This window comes from Mustela erminea, chromosome X, assembly GCF_009829155.1.
Source record: "Mustela erminea isolate mMusErm1 chromosome X, mMusErm1.Pri, whole genome shotgun sequence".
NCBI classification, from domain to species: domain Eukaryota; kingdom Metazoa; phylum Chordata; class Mammalia; order Carnivora; family Mustelidae; genus Mustela; species Mustela erminea.
Window position 1 is genome coordinate 1,268,984 of NC_045635.1, and position 12,324 is coordinate 1,281,307.

The 12,324-nt window shown below is 49.7% G+C and overlaps 1 protein-coding gene across 3 annotated transcripts in view; it reads right to left on the reverse strand.

Moving 5' to 3' along the window:
* Window positions 1-12,324, reverse strand: part of DHRSX (dehydrogenase/reductase X-linked) — a 147,363-nt gene that overhangs the window by 124,765 nt on the left and 10,274 nt on the right. The window lies entirely within an intron of this gene.

The window sequence follows — 12,324 nt, forward strand, 5'->3', positions numbered from 1 at the left end:
ATCGGGAGCCAAAATTACTGGGCACATGACTCAGATGGGGAAGCCTGACCTTGCATCAGGTTATTCTGTGAAATGGCCCCAAAGTATCAACAGGAAGACGTGGACTTGGAACCATAACGCCCCCATCAGGACTCGGCACGTGGCACATGTTCTCAAAATGGAACTAGGAGGCCTATGGAACCGAATCACACCAAAGACAGGCAGTGGCAGACAGGGTGCTCCAAAGCCAGTAATTATTGGCTGCACCCCAGAAATATATGCCCTGGCTGGTGAAGACAGGAGGAGACTCGTTCACAGCAAAAACCCGCACAGCCGTTTCCATGCCGATCTATAAATAAAGAGATGCACATACACTTCAACAACAACTGCGATTTATGAGACACAAGAATCACCAAAAGTGTGATAAATGGCACCAACCGCTCGAGGTCATGGGTATTGTTTCCAGACATAAAAACTTACAGTGGAAAACTTAATTTTGCAAGACAGCTGTTACTAAGCCTTCCCCTACCGCGTGTTACTTGCCCTTTGGAAAAAGAACACTTGTATTTTCCCGACTTCAAATTTTAAACACATGCGTTCCCCAGCCATTAGGTGTCCCAGGATTCATCCAAATAAAAAGAAACAATTTGAAATTAAAAAAAAAAAAAAATTGGCGGGGGGGGTTAAATGTTGAACGTGCCAAAGTACAATGTACAAAAGTTGGTTAAACAATGCACGTGAATAAAGGATTGATCAAATCCTAAAAGTCAGTCCCTGAGATAGATTTGAACCAGCCAAGAAAATTAAAAATCATATGCAGCTCTCCTGGTCATAAGACCCCTGCCTTGGAGATCTGAGGGCAAATTCAGCTCTGAGCTTCCTAGGAGCCAAAGAGAAAAGGAAAATAATACCAGAGTTGGCTCTCAGCAGCTGACCCAGTGCTTCCCCCAACATGGGCCTCCTATTGGCTTAAATACACACTGTTTTCTGTCACTGGGCTCCAACACAGGTATCTCCCCCACCCCCACAGAAATTCCCTTCCATCATCCGTGCTGGGAGTTCTTAGCCATCCCGTCGTGTGTGGCTTAAGATTCCCCCTCTCCTGGTCACACTTGAGATCCTTCTGTCCCTGGAGAGTTGGTATTGGCTTGGAGTTGCACCGGGCACTCATTGATACTAAACAAATACAGGTGTCTGGGCTTGCAGAGACATGAGGCATGGGTGATGGACACCCCAAGTGCATAGGGACTCCCCGTGCCCAGCTGGATCCCAGCAGAGGGCATGAGAATGGGAGCTCCATCTACATCGGTAGGGATGTGACAGCCATGTGCTTCTGACTGAAACAGGTCTTGCTGGTGCAACTTCTGGGCTCTGCGATTAACTCTGAAATCCCCACACTGTAAAGATTTCCCTCCCGAATGTGGGTGGGCCTCGTCTAATCAGTTGATGGTGTTCACTGCGGAAAGACAGATTACAGGTCCCCACTCCCACCCCCGCCCCAGCCAGAGTCCATTTCCCAGCAGACAGATTCAAATTGTTAATACGCCCTGCGTTTCTACCCTGCAGCATTTGGGTTTAACAAGTCTCACAGTTGTATGAGCCAATTCCTTAAAATGATTAAAATTAAAATATTTATGTGTGTGTGTGTATAAACATATACACATAGAGAGGGAGATGATATATCATATATATATGTTTATAGGTATATAAAGAGAGGGATGATAGTTAAAATGCATGATGATGGATGGAGACGTAGGTGGATGGATGGATGGATGGATGGATGGACAGATAGGCCAATGCTGGTTCCCCCCGAGGCCTTTCCTTGGCATGTAGACCCTGTGTTCTCCCTGTGTCCGCGCATGGTTGTCCCTCTGTGCGTGTCTGTGTCCACATCCCCTCTTCTTATAAGGACCCCAGTCCTATGGGATCAGGGCCCGCCCTACTGCCCTCATCTTAACTTGACCACCTCCAGAGACCCCATTTCCAAATAAGATCCCCTTCACAGGTACCAGGGGCTAAGACTTCAACATACCTTTTTTGTGCGCCCTAGAGATTGGTGCACATGCATGCACGCATCTGTGCAAGGCCACCCCAGCCTGGCTAGCGAGGCTCCCAAGGAGCACCGGCAAGCCAGTCCCTCTCCCTGCTCCTTTATCTCCCAGAGGTGAGTCAGCTCCAGCCCAGATGCCTTCAATGCTTCCCCCTAAAACCCGGTTGCAAAGAGACACAGGGGATCCCTGTGCATCCCCTCACATGCCACTCTGTGTCCTGCACACCAGTACCCACCATCGCCAAGTCCCACGGGCCAGCTCACCTCCAACAGGCATCGGGAGGAGCGCTGGGGAGGTGGCAGCTGTGAGCTGATCGGTCTGTACAGGGACAGCAGCTACTGCGGACGTACGGGGAGGCCGCCCAGGGTCACGGCTCACGCCTTCCTCCCCTAACAGCCCAGCTGATGTGCTTGGGGGGCAAGCCCACGACTCAGATGACAAGAAAAGCAACGCGCACCTCCCAAGCCCGTCTGCTTGGCAAAGGAGTGATGTTTGCAGGCCGAGCGGAGAAGGAGCTCCCATCCTGAGCCCGGACTATGTTTAGAGCCCTCGTGGCTCATTATTCTTTTTTAAGAACTGAAATGTGGCGGGTTGACCTCATGCTTCCGCCAGGGCCAGCTCGTAGGGAAGCCATTGTATGTCAGGTCTCTGTATCCGCATCTCACTGACCACAGCACAGGAAATAAGACATGCCTCCAAAAGCTAAAGATTGGAGATATTTAAAAATACTGATACAATAATCCACATATGCAAATACCCAAAATATCAAAATCTTGGAATCATTTACAGATTCAAATATTCAAATAATTGAAATATTCGAATACTCGAAGGATTTAAAATTATTTAACTCTTCGGATTATTTTTTGTTTTATCTATGTACTTATTGTTTATTTAAATGATCCTATTTAAATAATTTAAATTTTGACATACTTGGAAGATTTACCATATTCTTTAAATAACTTGCAGATTCAAATACTTGGGCCCCTTGAAATATTTTTAAAAAAATTATTTACACATTCAGACACTTGAAAGATTTAAAATATGGCTGAAATAATTTACAGATTCGGAAACTTGCCATGTTTAAAATATTGTTTAATTTACATAGATACTTGAACTGTTTAAAATATTGTGAGTGATTTAAATATTTCAACATTTCAAATATTTAAAAATCCCATCGTAAACACAGAAGGGGAGGCGGGGGTGGTTGGATCCCTCCGCGACCATGTCTTTTCTAAGGACCGCGCAGAATCTGTGCGGATAAGGCGGAGCACGTCAAGAAAGGGTTTCATCCTAAGGAGTTGAAAGTCCATCAGGTAACATGTAAAGGCAAACGACAGATGCGGGGCGTAGAAAAAGGGCAGCGACCTTGCCCGTAAAGGGGTCTTGCAAAAGGATATGCACATCTTCTCTCCTCTTCTCTTCCGAAGACCCAAAGAAAACGAACACGGGACTCATGGATAGTGCATGAAACACGCCCGTGTAAAACAGCGTTGCAACACACTCCTGTAAGCACACACGACGAAAGGAAGACAGCTGACTCGTGATCAGCCATCACAACAGTGGGTCCCAAAACTTCACGCTCGCACCAGAACGAGTCACGGGGCACCAAGACTCTGTCCTTTTAGGAGACGAGCTGCCGAGGGCTGTGCAAAGCAGGCGTGCGTGCCTGTTCTCTCTGACCCAGCAGCTCTAATGCTGAGAGCTGCTCCCACAGACGCACTCCCACGGGTTCGCAAAGAGGCTCGAACATAAAAAGATACCCTCCCTGCCCTGCTGATAAGACAAAGATCGCCGGTGTGAATGTCATTTTATGCAAAGAGTCTTTACAGGTGTTCTTGCCAAAGAAAGGCTTATTGTTCTAGACACAGCTGGGAGGACCCTCCAGTGGAATTATACTGAGGTTGGGGGGGGGGGGGGTAAAAAGAAAAAAAAAAGGCGATTTTAAAAGGTTGCATTGCGTGTGACTCCATCTATGTGACATTCTTGAAATGATGGCATTGTGGAAACGGAGAACGGACGAGTGGCTGGCCGCGGGTGCAGCGTGGATAGACAAGGGAAGGAGGTAGCAAAGCTATAGGAGGGGAACATTTGGGAATCTGGGGGCAGGCGACATACCTGTGTCTTGACACAGAAAGGATGGTCACCACCACCCCCATGACTGGAGGGATGCACCATCCTTTATGTTGCAAGGACATCCCAGATGGGTCACCCCACCCCCACACAGGTGGCTGCCCAGGAAAATGAGGAAATATGGATAAAACAGCAATGATGGTCTTCCTGCAGTCACGAGGGTTGGGATCACACACTTTACAGCTTCGTAAGTTTTATCCCCGGAGGGAAACCGGGGAAAGGGTACACAGGTTTCTCCATATCCTTCCTGGCAACTGCACAGGAATTACGGGATCTGTAAAAAGTCTAATAAGCTCAGTTCAAATAACACATTCTGCTCTTCAAAACACAAATTTAAAAACAAAGAGTCTTTGTCCCGTGGCTTCTGTCCCATTATGTTGGAAATGACTCATGGACGTGGGAGGGTCTCACGGGCATTCTGTCCTCCTTTACGGAAACGCAAACCGAAACCACAGTGAGATATCACTTTAGGTCCACTCGCATGGGTCTTTTTTCAGGGGCAGTGAAAACACTGCTGAACAAATGTTGAAGAGCAGGGAGGGAAACTGGGTCCGTCCTGCATGGCGGGTGGACACGTAAAATGCTGTGGGCACTGTGGAAAAGTAGTGGGGAAGCCACACGACCCGGCAATCCCACTCCTCACTCTCCATCTATCCGGGACGCAGGGAAGCAGGTGTCCACAAGCATATGCACATGGGAAGGCCTAGAGCAGCGTTACTCACGGTAGCCAGGGAGATGTAGGCAATCCAGGTGCCCACCAATGCACAGGGTCCATCCATGGATGGACTAGAACTCAGCCGTGAAAAGGAATAGCAGTCTGACTCCTGCTGCCTCGTGAAGGGACCATGAGGACACGATGCTCAGGGACAGAATCCACACTCCCAAGAAGACCACAGAGGACATGATTCCATTTCTATGAAATACTCAGTATAGGAAAATAGGACAACCACCATGTTGAGAACATGCCTGTGAGCTTTCTGAAATTCTCTAACCATTAGACGTATGTGATGTCTTGCCAACTGACCTCCATAAACTGGGGGAGAAAATCCAATAACAGGTTCATATGCGTTACGAGAAAGGGAATCAGCTTGAGGCCAGGTCAATCAGGCTTATAGGAGAAACAGTGTTTGGGGCATGCCCGACTCTTGATTTCGGCTCAGGTCGTGATCTCAGGCTCTGGGCTCAGCAGGGAATCTGCTTGAGATTCTCTTTCTCTGTCTGCCCCTCCCCACAGCTCTTTCTCCCTCAAATAAATAAATAAATCTTTAAAAAAACAAAATTAAGAAAAAGAAAGTGTTTATAACATCACAGTCAAGAAAGGGACCATCCAAACAAAGCCAAGTATTTTCCATGTACAAATCCTTCGATTCCAATAAAACGCAGAGAAAGGATCCAAAGGAAAAAGATAATCCAAAGGAAAAAGATAAGAGACATATTACGAGGTAATGCAGAATTGTGTTTGAAAGGCATTCACGTTACAGAGTGATAAATGAAAACATCATGGCAACATCCAAAAAAAAAAAAAAAAATCATATCCACCAGCAAAGGGGAGGTCAGACTGTTTTCTCAGAAAGTCTTTGACTGATCGGACAAGGCCTACCTGCACTAAAGAAAGTCATCTGCGGAATTCAAAGTTAAGGTATGGACATAGGCATGGTGACCAAAGGTGACATGCGTTTTGCACAGGGTGGAGATGCTTGGCGATGGCGTCCTAGCACACGATGCAGTAAAAGACTTGTAGACATGCGCTCTCCATGTCCCTTACACATAAAGGATGCATTGGTCAAGGGTCTGCCAAGAAACACGCAAGAAGACTAAGCGGAGAGACGGAGATTTAATTTATGGGATTGGTTCATGTAACCGTGTGTATTTGAGTCTCTACAGCGCAGGGTCGGGCAGGAAGCTGAGACCCAGGGACGAGCTAAAGTCGCAGCCAGAGTCCAAAGGCCTCCTGGAGACAGAATTTCCTCTTTGTCTGGGAAGGTCAGTCTGTTTTCTCACAAACCCTTCAACTGATCAGACAAGGCCCACCAATCCAAGGGAAAAAAATAAGATTCCAACTAGTACGTAATGCAGGATTGTGTTTGAAAGGCATTCATGTCGTAGAGCAATAAATCAAAGCATGATAGCAACATCAAAAAAAATCACATCCACCAGCAAAAGGGAGGTCAGACTGTTCTCTCAAAAAGTCTTCAACTGATTGGACAAGGCCCACCTGCACGAAAGAGATTCATCTGCAGAATTCAAAGGCATCAACGTGGGCATGGTGACCAAAGGTGACACGTGTTTTGCACAAAGTGGAGATGCTTGGCAATGGAGTCCTACCATACGATGCAGTAAAACACTTGTAAACATGCACTCTCCAGATTGGAAGGGGTCCAGCTTCATGTCCCTTACACATAAAGGACGTATTATTCAGGGTTCTCCCAAAAAGCACACCGAAAGACTAAGCAGAGAGACAGAGATTTAATTTAAGGAACTGGTTCACCTAACTGTGTCTCTATTCCACAGGACTGGCCAGGACTCTGAGACTCAGGGACGAGCTAAAGTGGCAGCCAGAGTCCAAAGGCCTCCTGGAGACAGAATTTTCTCTTTGTCCGGGAAGGTCAGTCTGTTTTCTCACAAAGCCTTCAACTGATCAGACAAGGCCCACCAATCCAAGGGAAAAAGATAAGATTCCAACGAGTACATAATGCAGGATTATGTCTGAAAGACATTCATGTTGTAGAGCAATAAATCAAAGTGTCATTGACAAAGTCAACAACAACAACAGCAAAATCACATCTACCAGCAAAGGGGTGGTCAGTCTGTGTGCTCACAAAGCCTTCCACTGATTGGACGAGGCCCACCATGACCCTAGAGAGAGTCCTCTGCTTTACTCAAAGGCTACTGATTGCAATGTTAACCTCATCTAACCAGACCACCCTAGCAACACCTAAACTAGTGTTTGACCACATGTGGGCACGCGTGGTCCAACCAAGATGACATAAAATTCACCGTCACAATACACAGCCTTTCCATGCAACAAAGGTGTCCATTGACAGCCATCAGCCAGAAGCCTGAACCTCCCTAAGGGAGTGAGCTCCTTCGTGAGCAAAGCCACTGCCTCGAGCAAGGACAACAGAAGGACCAGCATGGTAGTCTCCAAAGCAGCGCTGGATGGAAGCCAAGACCCAGATGCCCTATGCACAGCAGGCTCCCTGGAAAGGCAGGCCCTCCTTGTTGAATGCGCTGGTGGAGCAAAGCTGCGGGTCAGAAACGAAAATGGCAGGGACTCAGGCGGGGGACGGCCAGCTGAGCCAGAGAAGCATGAATGGGGCACCAAGATGGTGGACAGTGGCCCGTCCTTGTGAGCGGAGGACTAGGTGTTCAGCACGTGCCAGCATGTCTCGACTTCAGGTGAAGATGTCCTGCTGCCTTCAATGGCAGTAGCAGACGGAGAGCTGCAGCCGGCCACTGGGCTCTCTTGCCTTGCCCAAGCTTGCTGTGTGGGGTTCTGAGCCTTCCGTCCCAGAGCCACAGCCATAAGGACCCATAACCACCACCAAGTTCAACACACATGGGAGGCTCTCCGTGACCATGCAGCACAGAGAACAAGCTCACCGCCCCTGCGGCATCCCAGAAGTGGTCTGAAATCAGGAGATGGGGCAAGGACCAGGGCTGGAATTACCTCCCTAACGAACCAGCCCTCCCCAGACCCAGGCTCTTGGCCAGTTCCACACCCACTGTGCAGCGACGAACTCATGCTGCAGCCACATCAAGCTCTGCCCTTCCTCCAAATGCCCAGTCTTGCCCCAGGGAAGCGGCCTGCATCACCTGTGCTCCACTCAGGGAAGGGGAATATAATCCACTGCTAAACAGCAACAAGCTATCAAGCCGTGAGAAGCCACCAAGTCACGGTACATGAATCCTGAGAAGGGAAGGGAGTAGGGCTGCACGCTCCCTCCTGCATGATTCTGGCTCTAGGATGTTCCCGAAAAGGCAAAATGGCAGAGACAGAAGGAAGATTTGTGGTCGGCAGGGGATGTAGGAGGGACGGATGAGAAGATGCAGCCCTGAGGATTTTTAGGGAGGTACCAGTCGTCTGCGTGATGCTATAATGATACACACGTGTCATCGCACAGGTCTGCAAACCCACGGCACGCACAACCCCAAGAAGAAGCTGTAACGTAAAGCATGTCAGCGGTGCTAATGACATGTCCATGTGCGTTTGCCGATTGTAGGGAATGTGCTTTGTGGGGCAGGTACGGGTGCTGGGGAGGCTGTGCCTCTGTGTGGTCATGGGGGTACATGGGGGATTTCTGCATGTTCCCCTCAGTGTTGGTACTGGACGTATTTAATTGCATTCTGGATATATTTTTATTGTAGGGTGCGCCTAAAATCACTCTTAAAAAATAAAATTAATTAAACAAACAAATCATGATGTTGAGGAAGGGTGAACACCCAACAACATAGCTGTCTGGGGCGGAGCCCCTGTGGTGTGAGGATAAATGGGAAGAAGAAAACATGCCCCGTGTGGGAAACCCAGAGGGTATTTTCTGGGTGTGACGTTGGTATTTCCAAGCAGGAAAGTGGGGCGAGTGGGTATGAGCTCCACCCCTACTCTGCACGGAAGGCAGCCTGTGAGCATGTTGGAAAGCAGTGTGGTTCCTGGGGAGCATGGGTGGCAGACATGATGGTTGGGACCCAGCCTAGCTGCACCCACTCAGGAACTCGAGGGAACCATCTCAAGTAAGGGTTCATCACACGTGGGTTGAGGGAAGCCCAGAGAGCTGATTATGCATTCCCCCTGGGTGTGTCTCTCTGCAAGGGTGTTTTGGAAGAGATTAGCATCAGATCTGGTGCACTGAGTAAAGCCCAGGGCCTTCTGCACTGTGGGTGGGCCTTATCTAATCAGTTGATGGTCTGAAAAGCCTCAAAGAACATGGAGGGGAAGAATGTGCCATACGAGCTATTGGTTCTGTTTCTCTGCACAACCCCGATTCACACACCCTGAATAACAAACACCCTAGAAAGGAGGAGTAAAAGGAACACACATTTATTTCTCAAGGTCCTGAAGGCTGGAAGTGTGAGATCCTGATGCCAGCTGATCCACTGCCTGGTGAAAACCCACCCTTGGTTTGTCACTTCTGTTCGCTCTGAGCTCACGATGGGGAGACAGAGCTCGAGCATCTCTGCAGACCTCCTTTCTCCGTGAACATCACTCCCCGCTGTCCCTTCCTTGACCCCCAATTATGTATGTGTATCTCCTGTCCTTCCACGTATCCAGGTTTAATGCATCCAAACTCCCTACCGGGCTGCCCAGGAAGAGACAAGACCAGGGAAGGGCTCAGCCAGCCTGCTGCCCAGCCCCTCGCCAGGCCGTCCAAAGGGGTGTCCTTCACGCTGGACACCCACCAGGCAGCCTGTTGCTGGTTTGCATGATCCCACTGAGGTGTCTTTGCCCTGCCTGGACCTCTCCACATGTGCTCCACTAAAGAACCCCTCTCCAGGTTCACAGCCCAGCTTGCGAGGAGCAGGATCCTCTTTGGGAAGGTCCGAAGATAGGCCAATGTCCACTCTGCTCATCCCCTGTGGGGCCCTGCCTCAATGTCCCCTCCAGGTGGCCAACTTTGCAGTCTGGTGACCTGACCCTGATGTCCTACACCTCCCTAGCCAAGTGTGTGAAGGGCTAGGAGCCACACCCACCTAGGAGGCACGGGACCAGGCACTGAGAGCAGGCTGATGCTCTACCCAACTCTCCTGAGGCAGAAGCTTGAAAGGTCCAGTCTTTGGATGTTTCCTGTGACCCGGGGAGGCTGGACCAATAGGAATCACATAGTTCCTTCCAGTGGGATTTAGAAAGTGGTCAAAACTGCAAATCCATAACACGTCAATCAGTGACAGCTGTTCCATAAGGAAATATCAACCCATTAAAAGTCAGGGAGGTAGAATAAAGGTCACTTGATGTACCTTCTGTTTAACCACAAAAGCACAGGATGGATGGATGGATGGATGGATGGATGGATGGATGGATGGATGGATGGACGGACGAATGTGTGGATGGACGGATGTGTGGATGGATAGATGGATGGATGGATGGATGGATGGTTGGATGGATGTGTGGATGGATGGATGGATGGATGGACGGATGGATGGATGGATGGTTGGATGGACGGATGTGTGGATGGATGGATGGATAGATGGATGGATGGATGGACGGATGGATGGAAGGATGTATGTATGTATGGATGGATGGGTGGGTGGATGGATGGATGGTTGGATGGACGGATGTGTGGATGGATGGATGGACGGATGTGTGGATGGATGGATGGATGGATGTGTGGATGGATGGATGGACGGATGTGTGGATGGATGGATGGATGGATGGATGGATGGATGGATGGATGGAAAAGTGGGTGGGTGGATGGATGGATGGATGGTTGGATGGGTGGAAAAGTGAGTGGATGGATGGATGGACACATGTGTGGATGGGAGGGTGGATGGATGGGTGGATGTGTGGATGGTCAGATAAATGGATGGAAAGGGAAGGAGGGATGTTGGATAGAAGGATGGGTGGGTGGGCGGGCGGAAGAATGGGTGAGTAGATGGATAGATGGGTAGACGGATGGAAGAAGGGGTGGCTGGATGATGGATTGACAAATAATAGATACATGATAGATAACACACAGAAACAATTATATGCAGGTAGAGTATACACAGAAAGAGGATCTATACATACACGTATGGCATCCCTTTGATGCAGACATGGACTCACGAGGCCTACTACGGGCGTAACCCACTAGGCAGGGATGTAATCACCGTGAAATCTCCAGCTGCCCACAAAGGACAGTGCCGATGTCCCCGATACTGTGCACGCAGCACCATCATTCCTGACTGCTGTGCAGCCAGTGGGTCCTTTCCAGGAAAACCCAGGCATGACCTTCCCAGGAAAAATAGCCTCCTCAAGCACCATCTCCCAGAACTCTGAACATCTGGGATGAGAAGGAAGGGTGCCATTCACCCCACAAGAGAAACTCTCGGGAGGCACCCTGCTCTATAGACAGGTTCTAACAGAGAACACGACGGCCCCTTCCTCAGCACGTGCCATCTGCCCCCTGCAAAATGCACGAGAATGCAGCATGTCTGGGACAACCCAGAAGCCGAACTGGTTGGATGAGCATCTTGAGCTAGTCTCTCACCAGAAGTCTGAGTTCTGAGTGGATATTCTGAGAATCCTCCCAGAATAACAAGGGCCAACATTACCAACCAACCAATGGGCTGCACAGAGGACCCCCCATCCAACCTTGGAGAAACAGACTACCAGGTCCTGACATGCAGAGGCACCCGGGGAACCCAGGGACGACGCAGGTTTGGAATCACAGATCTCGCAAGGGAGCCTGGGTCTGTGTTTCTGGCAAGCAGAGCTAGTCCACGCCACAGATCGAGCCATGTCCTCGGAAATGGGATGTGGGCACAGGATTACATCAGACAGCTGAGATGCCCGTGAGCTAACAGGATAGGGCTGGTGTGCATGTCTCGGGACAGCGGAGGATAGGACGGTGGGCTTTATAGGAACTGTTGTGCTAAATCCTAAATGGGTTTCGTGTTTGCAGATGGTTGGAGCCACGTTGGGCAGGGACGTTTTGTGGAAGATGTATGAGGGAGAGTGGGGTCTGTAGCGTGCCGTGTGCAGAGTCACGGGACCATGGCCACATCCCGACGACACCACATGCTCCCAGAAGCCACAAATACCTCCTTTCTCAGGGACAACAGGAACCAGATCTGCCCCAGGTCCTGAAAGCCCGTCACACAGAACGACACCAAGCGGGACTGCACCTCCACGGCACCCAAGAACCAACTCCGGGAAGCCCCCCAGATTAACTCCCACAACAACAACAACGCAGCTCAGACTTAGGGCTTTAGAGGAAGACATGAGCATAAATCCCACATAGGCGACCCACACGTGTGAGGAAGCCGAGCGGGGTGCAGCCTTAGACAGGAGAATGCACGTGGGCTGCGGGCTGTGTGTGTAGCAACCGTGGTCAGCGACAGGCACATTCGGTGCCCACCAGACACGGCCAAGGGCATGCTCCCTGGGGAGCGTCAGACATTGGCTATGTCCATGACGGTGGCCAAAAAGTGGCCCCTCTCAACTCCACGTGTCTGTGTGTGAAAAGGAAGT